General features: G+C 43.3%; 1 protein-coding gene across 3 annotated transcripts in view; it reads right to left on the reverse strand.

Moving 5' to 3' along the window:
• The window catches only part of LOC122564000 (coronin-6-like), a 242,289-nt gene extending 223,941 nt beyond the window's left edge, over positions 1-18,348 (reverse strand). For 2 of the 3 annotated variants that reach the window (XM_043718414.2, XM_043718415.2), the window contains exon 1: positions 18,202-18,348. The gene's annotated coding sequence lies outside the window, so the exon portion shown is untranslated. Of the gene's footprint in view, positions 1-15,555; positions 15,575-18,201 lie in introns of those variants that run through there. The other variant, XM_087977336.1, reaches the window with a different exon arrangement.
• Between the last annotated feature and the right edge of the window lie 565 nt (positions 18,349-18,913).

The raw sequence follows: 18,913 nt of genomic DNA on the forward strand, positions 1-18,913 counted from the left end.
TAATGGCCCATAGACAATATTCCTTATCCATGATGTTTCTGACCACGTCAAAAAAAATTTAATTAGGTTAGTCAAACAAGACTTACCTCACACAAATACACAACTCTTCAATCAACTCAAGTTTGTCCCTGATAACAGATTTCAGCAACTTCCTGTAACTGATGCTAAGCTGACAAATCCTCTTAACTAATAGATTGTACAATCTAAGGTCACATTTCCCAAATTGGAGAAGCTTTTAAAAAATTCAGACCATTAACCGCTGCAGTCTATTCAATCTTTTCTGAAAAATGCAACTCCAGTGGCAGTCAACAAGGGACATTCCAAATGCCCGCCTTCTTCCTCAACCAAGGATTCCCCAGCACTGTATTTGACAAGGCCTTCAATGGGTCCAACCCATCTCCCGCACTTCAGCTCTCACCCCCACTCTTCCTTCCCACAACAGCAATAGGGTCTCCCTTGTCCTCACCTACCATCCTACCAGTATCCACTTCCAGACGATCAATCGCTGCCATCTCTGTCACCTCCAGCAGGATGCCAGCACCAGACACACATTCCCCTCCCCACCCCTCCCTTGTCAGCATTCCACAAGGACCATTCCCTCCAGGGCACCCTGGTCCCAACTACCCCACCCACAGCCCCACAGCACTTTCCCCTGCAATCGCAGAAAGTTTTACACCTGCCCGTTTACCACCTCAGTATCCAAGGGCCCAAACATACCTTCCAGGTGAAGGAGCACTTTTCCTGCATTTTACTCAATCCACAATATGGTCTCCTGTATATCGAGGAAATGAAGCATAGACTGGGTGACCGCATTGCAGAATACCTACATTCTGCCCACAAAAAAGATCCTGACCTTCCAGTTGCCTGCCACTTTAACACACAACCCCCGTGTTTCCTTGCCAATATCTGTGTAAGAGGATTTGCAGTAGGTTGAAATCTTCGAGGAGAAAGTGAGGTCTGCAGACGCTGGAGATCAAAGCTGAAACTTTATTGCTGGAACAGCACAGCAGGTCAGGCTGCATCTAGGGAACAGAAGATTCGACGTTTCGGGCACATGCCCTTCTTCAGGAATGAGCAGAGAGTGTTCAGCAGGAGAAGATAAAAGGTAGGGAGGAGGGACTTGGAGGAGGGGCGTTGGAAATGTGATAGGTGGAAAGAGGTCAAGGTGAAGGTGATAGGTCGGAGTTCCCTAGATGCTGCCTGACCTGCTGTGCTGTTCCAGCAATAAAGTTTCAGCCTTGCCAATATCTGTCTCAGGTTTGCTGCAGTGCTCCAGCTAGACTCAGTGCAAGCTGGAAGAACCGCACCTCATTTTCTGCTCGTGAACCCGACAGCCCTCTGGATTCAATATCAAGTTCAACAATTTTAGGACTTGAACATCCTTCCCCACACTTTCCCCCAGTTGCACAAACCAGGCCTTGGTATCACATGGTCTGCTGTTACACACAACCCATCATTAGCCAGTAATAGTCCCCATTAGCAGCTATTTATCCTCCTAAGCTGATCATTATCCACTCCTCTATCTGTCCAATTGTTTTTCTCTCCCATTCAGCTCAACCTTCACTTGTTGTTTACAATAAACTCACATATGGAGATGCACACCCCAATTTTCTGCAGACAAACCAAGTTCTTCCTGGTTACCATCATGGTGGTCAGTGGTTAGCACTGCTGTCTCACAGCGCCAGGGTCCCATGTTCGATTCCAGCCTTGGGCGACTGTCTGTGTGGAGTTTGCACATTCTCCCATGTCTGTGTGGATTTCCTCCGGGTGCTCCGGTTTCCTCCCACAGTCTAAAAATGTGCAGGTCAGGTGATTTGGCCATTCTAAATTGTCCGCAGTGTTAGGTGCATTAGTCAGAAGGTAATGGGTTGAGGTGGGTTACTCTTCGGAGGGTTGGTGTGGACTTGTTGGGCCGAAGGGCCTGTATCCACACTGTAGGGAATCTAATCTGGACGGCACGGTGGCACAGTGGTTAGCACTGCTGCCTCACAGCGCCAGAGACCCGGGTTCAATTCCCGACTCAGGCGACTGACTGTGTGGAGTTTGCACGTTCTCCCCGTGTCTGCGTGGGTTTCCTCCGGGTGCTCCGGTTTCCTCCCACAATCCAAAAAATGTGCGGGTCAGGTGAATTGGCCATGCTAAATTGCCCGTAGTGTTAGGTTAAAGGGGTAAATGTAGGGGTATGGGTGGGTTGCGCTTCGGCGGGTCGGTGTGGACTTGTTGGGCCGAAGGGCCTGTTTCCACACTGTAAGTAATCTAATCTAATCTAATCTAATCTAAAACCATCAGTTCTGAAAAAGGGTCACTAGATCTGAAAGGCTAACTCTGATTTCTATGATGCTGCCAGACCTGTTAGGTTTTTCCAGCAATTTCTGTTTTTGTTTCTGAGTTCCTACATCGATAGTCCATTTGTTGTTTTTCCTATTTTGGTTCTAGACTTGGATGAGAATGGTCGCATGTTGATGATGGAACATTACCTGCAATTGCCAAGCTTGGAAACAATAAACTCACATATGGAAATGCATTAACAATCATATAATTGAAGGTGTTTCTTTTGGCAGAGCAAGAGGGAGGAGGCGCAGAGCTGAAAACTTGATTAACTTTCTCTCTGTCTCTGAAGAAAAAGCAGCCAACAGATTAAAAAGAAACATTAAAGGATTGAGAACTCACAGATAACTCCAACATTTCCTTCAATTTATAGTCCAAGGCACCATCTAAGCAATCATAGTCTCAGGTTGCCTGAATATTCTTTTATTTTCCTTTTGTATTGTACATTAGCACCTTTTTAGCTTTGTAAGTGTATGTTTATGAGCATGTCCATGTGAGAGAGAGAGCGATAGAGAGATAGATAGAGAGATAGAGAGAGAGAGATGGATAGAGAGAGATAGAGAGATAGAGAGAGAGCGAGATAGAGATAGAGAGCGAGTGAGATAGAGACATAGAGAGCAAGATAGAGACATAGAGAGAGAAAGAGAGATAGAGAGAGAGAGAGAGAGCCCAAATGACAGAGGCCATCGGCTTGATGTTATGTCTTTATTATTGTTGCAGGTTTAGCAGATACCAAACTTGTTCTTTCACTCAAGAAAACCTTGAAATTAGCTCCTTACTGCTACAGTAATTAGTTATCTACATTTTAATTGGACAGTGAGATAGCCTCATTCTAAAACAAACCTAAATTTTTATTTTTGCCAACAAAGAGGTTGTAAAGAGAGCAGCTGATTCACCCACTCTGTACCTGGTCACAACACATTCAAACAGATGTTAGCAAATAAAGATGAAAAGAGCAAGCTTTCAATTTCATCTTCACTTTTGCAGGAAAATCAACACTAATTTTGATTCCCTCACCATTGTCTCAGCAGAGTTTGACTCATTTAATCCAACCAGCATCTTTCCAGCATTACACATCATCCTAATTTACAAGGTCATTTGATATTCTTTTCCACCAGAATCAGCCTATGTGTAACATTCAGTCACAATACACACATTCTCATGGCTATCAATAGTGCCGTTCACCTCCTGTATTAACGTCATCTCTCTCATAAAACCACAAAAACAGAAATTACTGGAGAAACTCAGCAGCTCTGGCAGCATCTGTGGAGAGAAAAAGTAGAGTGAACATTCACAAGAAGGGTCACTGGATGCAAAATAATTACTCTGCTTTCTCTCTACAAATACTGCCAGACCTGCTGAGTTCCTTTAGCAATTTCTGTTTTTGGTTCCAAGCATCTACAGTTCTCTTTAGTTTATCTCTCATAAACCTGCTAATTGCAGCTCCAAGGCAACAAGGGAATTCTGCAACTCTTGTGCTGTTAAAACACAATCAGCTGCAAGGACCTTCAGGTGTAAGAGTGAAAAACTGCTATCGCAATCTTAACCGTTAACACAAAATTAATTCCATTCCTCAGCCCAATGGTTGTGTAAAGTCTTCAAAATACTTGAGTGTCAGCACACTTTTTCCAAAATGTTAAAGATCTATAATGAGCAATCCATGAAAAAGGTATTTCTCCAACTTTGAGTTTATGTGCAGAATTCCCCTCCCTTGGGCAAGTTGAGAAAGTTGGAAAAATATGGTGAGAATTAAAAACACAATCTAAACATTGAGAATCCTTTTTCATATTTTCTCCTTCAGTTTGAAATGGTGACTTCAGATTGTCGCCACTAAGCATTGACCACAATACACTTGCATTCCAATAATAGTATCATCAATTATTTATGCACCACTTCCAATTCTTCTCTTCTTCAAAGATTCCAGATAACACAAGTTCCACAAGATGCAACTCACAGCAAGTACCTGAGGGCTGTGTCATTACTGACAGCCTGTCCTGTATATCATCCAATTGTGTTGCCACAACAACGTCCCTGTGTGATCAATGCCCACCATCCTCCATCATTTACCCACAGAAGCCAGCATCAGAAAACCATCCCAGTCTCATTATATCATTGCACCTCCTCTCAGAGCAACTCACACACTAATTCAGATCTTCAACACTTTACTGTGGGACTCAGGGACACTATGCCTTGCCTACATTTGCCAAGTTGTTTTGCACACAAGGACACATGCATACATCTCATCCGTCTACACCATCCTCATCCTATGGCTCTTAGCTTGCTTGCAGTTTGCACATTTACCTCCTTGGAGACTGCCAGCCTTGCTATACTGCATAGCGCTTCCTTAGTGCAGGGGGAGAGGCAAGCAGCTTGACATGGTGGGGAGAACTGAACAGTCAAGGGGTGGACATGTTTCCGTAAAGGACGGTGTCACATCAACATCAAACCTGCAGCACATACAAACAGGCTACCTACTAAAAACACCGCATGTGCTTCAACCAGATGGTCAGATCTAAACAAGCACAATGCTACAGTCAGTAAAGGGTCACATCCAGTTCCAGTTCAGGGAATCGCTGGACAAGGGCTCTGGGGACTACAGCTAACTCCACAGAGGGTTCCACACAAAGATCAGGCTTGATGGGTCAGTTTGTCATGCAATGAGGGACAGAGAGGGATTGGGTATGATGGAAGTGGAACGAAGAGCAGTTAGCGATGATGCAGGAGCAGGAAAGATGCGAGGTGGCCCCAGTGAGTGAGCAGGAAGCACAGAGGGCAGGAGAAGTGAAACTGTTTTGTAGGTTGCGCATGGAGGGTGGGGAATGAGAGCTGTTGAGTGGATGTGATACCCCTCAATCCTGAGAGTTGTAATCCATGACCTTTATTGAGACATGTGTGCAGTGCCAGTGTTAGACTAGATGGTAGGTGGGACTGACTGTGTGAAATAGCAGAGAGAATGGGTAGCATTTACCCTCAAGGAACACAGCAGATCACTGGCCTTCTTTCTGCACTGCTGGCCATTCCTTCCATCTCGGGGCACAGCACTGACCCTGGCCATTAGCTGGGTGAGGATGGCTGTGTCCTGTGGGTGGCCTCCCACCACAGTCAGTAGGAGAAAGGACAATCCTCTCTCTTTACCAGCACCTCCAGGTCCCTGGCCACAAAACAGAATGCCAGCATCTCTATCTGTGCCATAGTGGTCCCGTACCAGAGCTTGATGAGTAGATCCTGGCTCCCAGCCACTGAAGGGGGAGTTTGCTTGGGCTCTAAACACAGCACCACGAGTGTCAACATTGCAATGTCCCTAGAACACTTTTTCTTCTCCTGCCATGCAATTCTACAAGAAGTGTGGTGAAGAGCCCAGAGTTATAACTAATTCAGTGAAAAGCAGAGTACTGCAAGAGAAAGGTTGCTGGAAGCTATGGCTGACATGAATCTCACTAGAAAAAAACCACTAATTGAAAATAAGAACATTGTAACCTATGTCCTCTTTTCTCCAATTGCTGAAAGCTTTTGTCTAATCGATCATTCAACCTTCTCTCTACTACAACGAGCAAATTAAATACTGCAGAATAATTCCTAATTATCAGAACCTTGTGAAAGACCACAGCTGAAGATCCTCGCACAAACCCAAAGACCTATCATTGTGATACACTTACCACGATTCTGCTGAGCTCAAAATATCATTATTGATCAAAGCTGAATGGGTGTGTGACAGCAGCACCATGTCAGGCACAACGTCATCCCAAAGCCAGTGAATTGCTGCTATCCAAAGAAAGGGCATGCCAATTGGGTAAGAATTCTGACTGCAGTTCTCATGTGAAAAGTGAGCATGTCTGCACCAAATCCTGCTGTGTTCTTTTAACAAAGGCATTAACTCACTTAAAAATAACAGTGATCTTGCACAAATTAACACCAGCATTAAGTGTAAAATGGGGTTTGATTGCATTGAACTGTCAAGATCACCAATCATACGTTTAACACATTTGTTCCAAATATGGATATTATCACAGTTTGTGCACCTGTGCTGAAATCACACCTTTTTTCCTATTGTTACAACAGAAATCTTTGGTCTCATGAAGCCCTTTTATGAAAAAAATCTCTTTTGCGATGAGATTTATTGTAATCATCTGCTCATTGATGAAAGCTGCTTTTGAATCCCTGTAATTGCAGAAAAATATTCCTCAGAAACTGTTCAGAAATAGACACAGTGACCATCAGCTAAGAGGCAGACAATTTGTATATATCATCAAATTAAACTGTACGTTTGAATTATGTTAGCCATGAGTCCTGACTGTTTAACAGAAACACACATGTAAAGGTTGCAAGCTCCACACAATACAGTGGAGTTGTTCAATGACCTATCTGTAAGAATCCATTTAATGGTTGAGAAAATAACTGCATGGATAAAATTCACAAGCAGGCAAAGTAGTGCAAAGTATTTATAGCACAGAAGCAGGTCATATGGCCCATGTTCCACACATGCCTCCACCCACTCTTCCTCACCTAACCCCATCACCATATCTATTCACCAGTACTCCTTTCGCTCTGAAAACAACAAATGCTGGAGATCACAGCAGGTCAGGTAGCATCGATGGATAGACAGCAAGCTATTGTTTCGAGTCCACAGTCACAGAGTCAGAGGTGTACAGCACAGTAACAGACAGTTTGATCCAACTCATCCGTGCCGACCAGATATCCTAAATTAAACTAGCCCCATTTCCCCCTAAACTCTTCCTAATCATGTAACCATACAGATGCCTTTGAAATGTTATAACTGTACCAGCCTTGACCACTTCCTCTGGCAACTCTTTCCATACATGCACCGTCCCCTGTGTGAAAAGCTTGCCCCTTAGGTCCCTTTCAAATTTTTCCCCTCTCAACCTAAGCCTATGTCGTCTAATTCTGGACTCCCCAACCCAGGGAAAAGACGTTGTCTATTTTTTCTTTCCATGGCCCTCATTTTATAAACGTCCATATGGTCACCCCTCAGCCTCCAACGCTCCAGGGAAAACAGCCCCCCGCCTATTCAGCCTCTCCCTATAGCTCAAACCCTCCAACCTTGGCCACGTCCATGAAAATATTTTCTGAACCCTTTCAAGTTTTACAACATCCTTCCTATAGCAGGGAGACCAGAATTGCACACAATATTCCAAAAGTGGCCTAACCAATGTCTTGTACACCTGCAACATGACCTCCGTAGATGACTCTCTGAAGAAAAACTTCAGGCAGCATCTGTGGAGAGATAGCAAGCTAACATTTTAAATCTAGATTACTCTCTGATGAAGAATCATCTAGACTTGAAACGTTAGTTTGCTCTCTCTCCATAGATGTTGCCTGACCCGCTGTGATCTCCAGCATTTGCTGTTTTCAGTACAGATTACAACATCTTTCTCTCCCATGTGTTTATCTACATTTTCCTGAAGTGCATGGATGTTATTCACCTGAAGTACTTCAAGTGGTCACAAGGCCAACATTCAGAGTGAAGAGGCTTCCCCTGAATTCCCTATCAAACTTATGGGTGCCCATTTTACACACACTCCCACATTAGCAACATCTTCTCCTCGACACCTTTTGTCAAATCCTTCCATAAATTTGAGGAGCTCCATCAGTTCACCTCCAAATATTTTTTCAAGAGGTAAGAGCCTGAACTGTTCTATCTTTCTTGATCAGTACAACCTCTGCACTCAGGTATTCTTCTACAATATCATTTTTGTATCTTTTCCATGCCTCCATATCTTTTCTAGAACATGGAGGTCTCAACTGTCCACTGCAGTCCATGTGTAGCCTTAACAATGTGATATACAAGTGTAACATAACCACTCTGCATCATCTGAGTCTATTCATCTTGGACTGATCCACAGTGCTTTACTTGCTAGAACAATTTCTTGTTTTCATTTTTGGTAACAGAGATATACAGATATCTCCAGCATTTCGAACATTTGCTGCATGCTAATTTGCTTTTTCGAAAGACCCACTTTAGTACCTGTTTTTTGCTAACTAAAAGAGGATTTTCACTTTTACGAAAAAGCGCGTGCAGTGAGAATGGCACCGCCAAATGCCTTTCCTGGGAATTACACTCAGCATCAAGCCATCATAGCTTTGAACTGTCTGTGAGCATCTGCGCTTTATCTCGATTTATTTTGTGCATCCGTTAGCAAGATGTGTCCTAGGGTATCATAAAAGCCAAAGAGAGCTCGTACAGCTGTTATGCTGAGCATAAAACTGGATGTAATTAAGCGTTTCAATCACGGTCAACAAAATAAAAACATTGTGCATGCGTTGAACGTGCCTGCGTCCAACATTCGTACCATTTACACACAGACAGAAAGAATCTTGAAAGCTGCTGAAGTTACTATTGGTTCTGGTGGTAACAGAGTGATCTCTTTTAGTCAGCATCCAGCAATGGATAAAATGGAAAGTCTCTTGCTTGACTGGATTGATGGGTGTACAAAGCATGGTGTTCCATTAAGTTATCTGATTAGATTAGATTCCCAATGTGGTGTGGACTTCGGCACAACAAGTCCACACCAATCCTCTGAAGAGTAACCCACCCAGACCCATTTCCTTCTGACTAATGCTCCTAACACTATGGGCAATTTAGCATGGCCAATTCACCTGACCTGCACATCTTTGGACTGTGGGAGGAAACGGGAGCACCCGGAGGAAACTCATGCAGACACGGGGAGAATGTGCAATCTCCACACAGACAGTCACCTGAGGCTGGAGTCAAACCTGGGTCCCTGGTGCTGTGAGGCAGCAGTGCTAACCACTGAGCCACCGTGCAACCCTGTCTTATATTTAAGGAGAAACTGTCACTCGTTTTGATAAACTGAAACAGAAAGCACTGGACAATGGTGATGAAAGTGTTGCGAAAGTGGAATTTAAAGGTAGTCATGGGTAGTTCGATTGGTCTTTGAGACGAAGGCAGATTTACAGTTCAAAGGTTACTGGAGAGAGTGCTTCGACTGAAGCTGCCGAAAAGTTCCCAGAAGAACAGAAGGTGGTTATTCGCATTAGCAAGTGTTTAAATGTGACAAAGCTGGAATTTATTGCAAAAAATTGCTGAGCAAGACATTTATTTCGATAGAAGAAAAGCAGGCCAAGAGTCGCAAGGCATCGAAGGACAGGTTTACCCTAATGCCTATTATTAACGCCATTGGTGATGCTATCCTTAGGCCTCTATTAGTGTACCATTCAGAAAATCTGAGGGCACTTAAAGGTGTTGATAAGAATACACTTCCTGTTGTGTTTTGTTCACATCAAAGCGGTTGGAATACCCAAGTGATTTTTCCTGAGTACATGAGTGGGTACATTAGTCCTTTTGTTGAAAAATACTGTAGTGAAAATAACTTCGATAATAGGTGTGTTGTGCTGAGTATGGCAGCAACATTTGTGTTGTATTATTACGGCCGAATACAGTGTCATTGCTGTAACTGTGTGACCAAGGTCTAATAGCCACAATTAAGACTTACTATACGCAAAATGTGGTGCGTTTTATTGTAATTGCCTATAATAGATGGCAACTCTAAAGCATCTTTGCGAGAGATCTGGAAACTGCTCTCAACAGAATAAGTCTCAATGAGAAATGGCTTTTGGAGAAAACTGTGTCTCGAAGCAGTGAATGATTTTAAAGGCTTCGAACCAACAACAATAAATACAGCAATGGTGATTTTGGCTAAGGAGGCTGGGTTTGTGGAATTTGACGAAGATGATGTTGAAGAGGTTTTGGCATCCCATGACCAAGAACTGACAGATGAAGAGCTGATGCAATTGCAAAATGAAAGAATATGAATCAAAACCAAATGCTATAGCGAATGGCCCGAAAGTGGAACGTGAAGCACTTGTGTTGAGATTTTCACTACGATCGACAGTGCTGCAATGACTGCGGAAAAGTATGACTTTAATTTTGGAAGGGCATGTCGGTTTACAGCAGGTTCGCAGGATGTTTAGAGTGCCTACAGAGAACTGGATGATAGAAAAATGCGTGAGGCTAAGCAGTCAAGCATACTGTTGTATTTCAAGCTTTCCACATCAGCTACAGCAGATGATGAACTTCGATCTTCGACATCGAGGCAGGCAGACACTGAAGAAAGTGTAGACATGTGACCTGCCTGTCCTGATGGATTCAGACAACGATGAGATGTTAATAAATGACCCTCTTCCTCTCTCTCCTATACCCCAGTCTCCTGTACCTCCCCCCAACCCAACCTCTGACGGCATTTACTATATGTTAATTTTAGTTTAGGTTTTGTGTTATTTGTTTTTTTTGGGTCTGGGAACACAAAATTTTTTTCAATATAATTTAATGGTAATTGCCCCTTTGCTTTACGCCATTTTGGCTTATGAACAGTTTCACAGGAATGCTCTACTTTCAGATAGCAGGGGACACCTGTAAGTAGACAATGTTGACAGAATACCCTGAGGATTCTGATACTCCTAAAAAGGAAATGATCAATATCAGCAAATGTGAGAAAGAAACAAATTTCACTGTTTGGTTTATTAATGCTGGTACCAACTGAACTGTCTTGCTAAAAACTGAATGCTTTGCCCAAGGCCAACCTTGCAACACAATGTTAACAGAAAAGATCTGGAGTTCATGAAAGAAAGCAATCTTGCAAAGGACTCTTCAGCCCAAAAGGGTGAGCTTAAAAATATTTATTTAGCATTATTCAACACTGCAGAGCATCCCAAATTGCTTTACAGCCAATGAATTAATGCCTGGTTTAAATCTCAGACCTGCTGCAGCCAATTTGCGCACACCAAGTTCCCCCAAACAGCAATGTGATAAAGACCAGATGATACATTTTAGTGATTTCAGTTGAGAGATGAATATTGACCAAAAAACCCTCTCTTCTGCAAAACAGTGCAACTGGAACTTTTACATCAACATTTCTCACCCAAAGGACAGCACCTTTAACAATGCAGCACTCCCTCAGCACTGCACTTTGTTTTTGGGTCTTTGCAGCTGGGATTTGACAACCTCTGACTCAGCAACGGAGTGCTACTAACTGAGGCATAGCTGACACAGCACAGTGCCACTGGAGGGACTGTTGCTGAGGAGGAGACAGTCTGGGATAAAACGGGAACTTGACAATTCCCAAAATCAAGTACTTCAATCGACTGAGTTACACAGGCATGACAAAAAAGTCATGTAAAAGGAAGCTCAGATGCAGAAAATAGACATGCAGCATTTATAAAATATTAAACCTGAGAAAGATCGTCCACCTACAACTGGTGGTAATGAAAGTCACTGTGGCTTTTAAATTTTATGCTACAGGCACAATGGAGAAGTTTTATGTGTAGTGAACTATCTCCTGCCCTTTATCCCTGTACCCGTAATATCTTAAGCCTTCCTGTAATAGACCAATGATGCCTCTCAAGTATGTGGGGATTAGGATAAAGTGATTTAATCTCATCAAGGATTGACAACTTAGTGCAATAGTCAGGGAGTGCTGTACAGTCAGAGGTGCCACTTTTCAAATGTTGAATCAATACCTACCTACCCTCACGTGGACGTGAAAGATGTCTTGACACTGTCTGTAAGAGTGGACAGGTTTGCCTTGCATTCAGGCCACTCAGCACATATTATTTGATCAGTGATCACTCTGTTGTTTGCAAAATATTTAGCAGACAGTGTGGCTGTCACATTTTGCTCTGTATCACTATTTTTAAAAAGTAACTTTGGCTGTGAAGCCACTTAGGTCATTGTGAGTTAGAAAGTGTTTTGTAATACAAGTTCTTTTGTTTAGCATGTACAGTGTGAATTTCTTCATGATTATTCCCAACTGACCATTGCAATTGGCAGAGATCCTGGATCAACTGGGAATCTGGGTTTCCACCATTCTTTGGCTAATGTTACAGCAGCCAAACAGGAAGAACCTGCAAAAAAATTCCAGAATATATCTTACCCTCCCTCTTCCCATTATGGTACTTCTTTACTCAATTTAGCAGATTGATGCTGTGTTAGCGAAGATGTAATGTCATTTATATTCTTGTCAATATTTACAATCATTTTTTTCATGTCCTCACATTGTCCATAATAGTATTCAATAAGAACTTGCATTTATATAGAGCACTTAATGTAGTAAAACGTTACAGAACATATCCATTAGAAAATATGACACTGTGTCACTTAAGGAGATATTAGGGCTAATGACCAAAAGCTTGGTTAAAGCGAGGTTTTAAGTAGCAACTTAAAGGAGGTAGGAATTAAAGTGGGGAGTTGGAGGGATTTATGAATAGAATTACACAACATTGGGTTGTGACAGCTGAACACACAGTCAACAATGGTAGAGCAATTTAAATCAGGGATGTTCAGGAGGCCAGAATTGGAGGCGTGTAAACATGTTGGAGGTTTGTAAGACACCAGAAAACAGCAGAGATAGAGAAAAGTGAACCAAGTTGAGTTAATGCTTAGTCATGTATTACTTTACATCAGCAATAATATGGCTGATGTGTGAATGGGCCTTCAAAGACTTGGACAGAGTTTTGGATGACTGTAAGTTTGCGGAAGAGTAGAACAAAGGATCATCGAGATAGTGCTGTAAATAGACAAATCTAAAGTTGGTAACATATATGGATGAGAGTTTCAGCAGCAGACAAGCTGGGGCCAAATCAGGTGATGTTACAAAAGGTGAAAATATACAATTTTAGCCATGACATGGATTTGAGTGGTCAGATATTCAGGCCCACATGACCCTTTATTTTTGAATTGTTGAGATGATTAAAGGAAACTCTATTTAATATGAACTATTAGGACAATCTAACAGCAGAGACTCAGAGATTTGTCCCAAAGGTTCAGCTGAGGTTAGTTAATAGCAACCGTAAGTCTGAGATTGTTAGTTTATGCCCTAGCCCAGGTGCCCCAGGCCTTATCTGCACTATTAGAAATGGAATAAAAGACTGGAGTACAAGAACAAGGAAATCTTACAATTATATGGGGTTTGTTGACATCACAGGGAGACTGGTTAGCAAAGTTAGATCTCATGGAATACAGGGAGAACTAGCCAATTGGATACAGAACTGGCTTAAAGGTAAAAGATAGAGGGAGGTGGTGGAGGGTTGCTTTTCAGATTGGAGGCCTGTAACCAGTGGTGTGCCACAAGGATCGGTGCTGGGTCCACTACTTTCAGTCATTTATATAAATGATTTGGATGTGAGCATAAGAGGTATAGTCAGTCAGTTTGCAGATGACACCTAAATTGGAGGTGTAGTGAACAGCAAAGAAGGTTACCTCAAATTACAACAGGATCATGATCAGATGGGCCAATGGGCTGAGAAGTGGCAGATGAAGTTTAAATTTAGATAACTGTGAGGTACTGCATTTTGGGAAAGCAAATCTTAACAGAACTTATATCCTTAATGGTAAGATCCAGGGGAGTGTTGCTGAACAAAGAGACCTTGGAGTGCAGGTTCATAGCTCCATAAAAGTGGAGTCACAGGTAGATAGGATAGTGAAGAATGCGTTAGGAATGCTTTCCTTTATTGGTCAGAGTATTGAGTATAGGAGTTGGGAGGTCATGTTGCAGCTGTAAGGGACATTGGTTAGGCCACTTTTGGAATATTACATGCAATTCTGGTCTCCTTCCTATCTGAAGGACGTTGTGAAACTTGAAAAGGTTCAGAAAAGATTTACAAGGATATTGCCAGGGTTGGAGGATTTAAGCTGTCGAGGGGTTGAATAGGCTGGGGCTGTTTTCCTTGGAGTGTTGGAGGCTGAGGGGTGACTTTATAGAGGATTATAAAATCATGAGGGGCATGAATAGGGCAAATAGACAAAGTCTTTTCCCTGGGGTGGGGGAGTTCAGAACTAGAGGGCATAGGTTTAGGGTGAGAGGGGAAAGATATAAAAGAGACCTAAGGGACAACTTTTTCACACAGAAGGTGGTGCATGTGTGCAATGGGCTGCCAGAAGTAGTGATGGAGGCTGGTATAATTGCAACATTTAAAAGGCATCTGGATGGGTATATGAATAGGAAGGGTTTGGAGGGATATGGGCTGGACACAGGCAAGTGGGACAAGATTAGGTTGGGATATCTGGTCAGCATGGACGAGTAGGACTGAAGGGTCTGCTTCCATACTGTACATCTCTATGACTCTATCTGAAATACTCAACGCAGTTCTGGTCTCCATAATCATGGAAGAATATACACACCTTGGAGACCGTACAGTAAGGTTCAGTAGATTAGTCCTTTGACTGAAAGGGCTGACCTGATATGAGAGATGTTTACAGTTTTTGTCTCCTGACCATTGGAAGGTTATACGTGCAATAGGAGGGTAGCAAAGGTTATTACACCGATTCCTGAAATGGCAGGTTTGTCGTACAAGAAGAGATTGTATTAACTGGGCTGGTACTTACTGGATTTTAGAAGACTGAGATGGGATGTCATTGATGCAAATAAAGTTTTAACAGGGCTGGACAAACAGGATACAGCACCAAGATTATCTCAGCCGAAGAGTCCAGAACAAGAGGGGCAAGGTCTCAGGAACATGCAGTCAGCCATTTCAGATTGAGTTGAGAAGAAATGTCTTCATTCAGAGGGCAAGAACCTGTACATTTCTCAACTACAAAAAGCTGTGGAGCCCAGGTCACTAAACACATTTAAGAAAGACGCAAAAAGTTTCAAGGAGTACAGAGAGAGAGAGAGAGAGAGAGTGAGTGTATGTTGTTGAGCCAAAGGATCAGCTATAATCAGTGTATAACAGAATGGGCCTGATAGGCCGAATGGCCTACTCCTTCTTTTCTATGTTTCTAAATTGTGCCCCATAGCTTATTGAGTTCCGAAGAAAGAAATTATCTCACAGATACATCCAAGATTCTGAGGGACACAGACACACACAAACGCTCTCTCTGCTGGCTGAGATCATAGGACAGTGTCTCACGATAAGGGGCCAATCATTTAGGTCTCAGATGACAAATGTGTTCACTTTGGGATCTGGAATCTTTGGAATTCTCTACCTCAGGGAATCAAGGGGTGTGTGGGGAGGTGGCAAACAGGTTGGGGCAGATCAGCATGATATTGAATGGTGCGAATAATTTTGACAATCCTACTCCTATGGATGAGACAATGACACCTAGACCTTTGTCTGTGTTGTGGTTCTGTTCACCGAGCTGGGAATTTGTGTTGCAGATGTTTCATCCCCTGTCTAGGTGACATCCTCAGTGCTTGGGAGCCTCCTGTGAAGCGCTTCTGTGACGTTTCCTCCAGCATTTACAGTGGTTTGTACCTGCCGCTTCCAGTTGTCAGTTCTAGCTGTCCGCTGCAGTGGCCGGTCGATGTGCTTGTTGATTGAATCTGTGGATGAGTGCCATGCCTCTAGGAAATCCCTGGCGGTTCTCTGTTTGGCTTGTCCTATTATAGTAGTGTTGTCCCAGTCGAACTTATGTTGCTTGTCATGTGAGTGTGTGGCTACTAAGGATAGCTGGTCGTGTCGTTTCGTGGCTAGTTGGTGTTCATGGATCTGGATCGTTAGCTGTCTTCCTATTTGTCCTATGTAGTGTTTTGTGCAGTCCTTGCATGGGATTTTGTACACTATATTGGTTTTGCTCATGCTGGGTATCGGGTCCTTCATCCTGGTGAGCTGTTGTCTGAGAGTGGCTGTTGGTTTGTGTGCTGTCATGAGTCCTAGTTGTCGCAGTAGTCTGGCTGTCAGTTCAGAAATGTTTTTGATGTATGGTAGTGTGGCTAGTCCTTTGGGTTGTGGCATGTCCTCATTCCGTTGTCTTTCCCTTAGGCATCTGTTGATGGAATTGCGGGGGTATCCGTTTTTGGCAAATACAATGTATTGGTGGTCTTCTTCCTCTTTTGCAGTTCTGGTGTACTGCAGTGTGTTGTGGCCCTTTTGAACAGTACCTTGATGCAACTTCTTGTGTGTGTTGGGGTGTTTGCTTTCGTAGTTTAGGACTTGGTCTGTGTGTGTGGCTTTCCTGTATACCTTTGTGGCGAATTCGCCATTCGGTGTTCTCCCAAACTTTGAACCTTTGTCTGTTCCAGTGATTTAAGTATTAAAAATCTACACCTTTATTCAAAAGAACCTCTGAATCAACTTCCAAAATAACACCGAAAGATCATTGAGCTGAAGCAATTGTTAACTTTGCCGCAGTCCACAGACACTGACTGAACTTTTAAAAAAATTCAGTAACAGGATGTGGGCCTTGCCGGACCAGCGTTTATTGCCCGTCCCTAATTGCCCAGAGGGCAGTTAAGAGTCAACCACATTGCTGTCAGTCTGGAGTCATATGTAAACAAAGCCAGGTTAGGAATATTGGATTTCCTCCCGAAAACACATTAGTGAACCAGGGGATGAGTTTTTCCTGACAATCGGCAATGGCTTCACAGTCATCATTACCAGATTATTGATTGCACATTCCAACATCTGCCCAGGTGGGCTTTGGCCTGGGCCTCTGGATAATAGCACTGGGCCATTGCCTCCCCGTGAGTATTTTCTTCATTTTCTATTTACACACCACTTGTTTGCTTTCCAAAAATAACAACTGGTAATTCGTCTCATTGCTGTTGGTGACAAGTTGCAGTGTGCAAAATGGCTGCTGTGACTGTGCCATTACAACAACTACATCCCATCGTCAAAACCACATGCACAAAACATGGATCTCAGTGTGTGAGTAAGAGAGGGTTTGAGGCTGACTCTTTCCCCCCAGCTCAAGCAGCTTTGAGCAACATAACTTTAGACAATGGTACATGAAAAACATTCCGGAGACGCTGATCTTACAAATCTCTGTTCAACCAGTCACTTCTTCCAGAAGGGTCGCCTCATTTCACCGTCAGAAGGGGGTCAGGTTTAGACCCTTGACCTTGACGGGACGAGTTGAAAAACAACTTCACAAATTACAACTTAGGCTCAAACATCAATCACCACTGACCTGGTTCACAGCGTTACACAGTGGGGATGGTGAATACAGTTATCATCACTTTCTAGTTAAATTCACTTCAAGCAATTTAATTGGGAATCAGTTGTATTCTCCTCTTTAAAAAAAACGAAATCCTGAACAAAATATTGAGTGAATTCCACATAAAAAATCTCGTAGAGGTTATGCGATGATTTGTACAGCAGAGAATGGTTCCTGTGACAAATTTCGCGTCAGTAGCCATTCTGCTGTCACTTCAGGCTAGTTGAGATTTTTTTTGTTTTCCTTTTAATGAAGCGTGCGTGGAGTTTGGGAATAGAAGCAGCCACCTGTATTTATTCCTAAGGTAGGGTGAGGTAAGTATTTTAATCCATTGAGAGAGAGAGAGAGAGAAAGGTGGGTGGGGGAGGGAGGGAAGGAGGGAGCGCTGTCCCGTTCACCCCAGAGTTGACACAGTTGCTGTTCACAGAGACTGACAGCTGGCTGCTGACTGACTCGTTGTCTGGTCTGTTGCTGAAAAATGAACAAAATAGCGACACACCATCAAAGCAATACAGGGGTGACAAATGGGAAAAGCGCCCGAAACAGGAGGGCTCCGGGTTCGGGTTCCTAGCGGTGGGAGTCAATTAACTCCATTCAGCAACAACAAAAATCATTTGGAACGACTCGCCCATATCACTTCGGGTGAAAGCGCCGCGTCCCCTCAGTCAGGCTCAGGAGAAGTCAGCTTCCAAATATAGAGAAAAAAACACACTCCTGTAATCGCAGAGATCCGGAACAACGGTTCACGTTACAAGAGGGAAAGCACACGGCATTTGGTGTCTGAGATTTTAAAACCATCCTTAAATTGGCAGGTTTAGTTCGATCTTTGCCTGAATAGAATTGAATACTGGTGAGATATGGACGTGTGCTACGAGGTCACTGCAGGAGGATTGAGTACCAAGGGATGGGGGGGGGGGGAGATATTAAAACGGATGGGGGGGTTGTAAAATAGAGATTGCACTTACCAAAGTGAGAGGGAGAAGTAGCGGTCCGTAGAAATGTAAGAAAGGGTTTGGTCCAGGAACTGTACCCAGCCGCAGAGTGGAGACAGCGGACGGAAAGTGACGAAGGGTCTCGGCTGACAGGAGCCGGAGAGTAAAATATGCAGAGGGCGTGAGGGAGCCAAGTGGTGTGTGAGTGAGACAGACAGACAGAGAGAGCTAACCGAGCTAGAAGGAGGCAGAACAACTGATTCAAATCCTATCGCACCAGGTTAAACATGCCCATAATTAAACAAAGGGACTTCTGTCCCAAACAAACCAGAAACTCCCCCTCCCCAATATGGGTTTGACATAATCAGGGAGGGGAACAGGAAAGTCGGCGAAGCTGAATATTTCCAATAATACTGCGCAGATTCTCGGTCGAAAGGCTGACACTTGCCTTTCAATTTAATTCAAATTTAGGAAGTCAGGTGCCTTCAGTATTCTCAGTCAGGCGGCTGTCACTCAGACCGGCAATGTTTGCTTTTTTTCAAAAAAAAGAAACAGCCAAATTAAAGGCAGGTCGTTTGAAAGTGCAAAGTCATTGTATGGAAGGGCGTGCGAGAAGGGATCTCTGTGGCTGGGTCTGAAACACTGGTAAAGGGGTGAGTTTGGAGCTGTCTCTGTTTGGGGAGCGATAAGGAGAAAGTAGGATTTCGGTGTTTCACCTTCATTTTGAATCCTGTTGTCAAGGAAT

The sequence above is a fragment of the Chiloscyllium plagiosum genome, unplaced genomic scaffold, assembly GCF_037043375.1.
Source record: "Chiloscyllium plagiosum isolate Xiang-an unplaced genomic scaffold, Cpla_swu_hap1 HiC_scaffold_31, whole genome shotgun sequence".
In the NCBI taxonomy this organism is placed as follows: Eukaryota; Metazoa; Chordata; class Chondrichthyes; order Orectolobiformes; family Hemiscylliidae; genus Chiloscyllium; species Chiloscyllium plagiosum.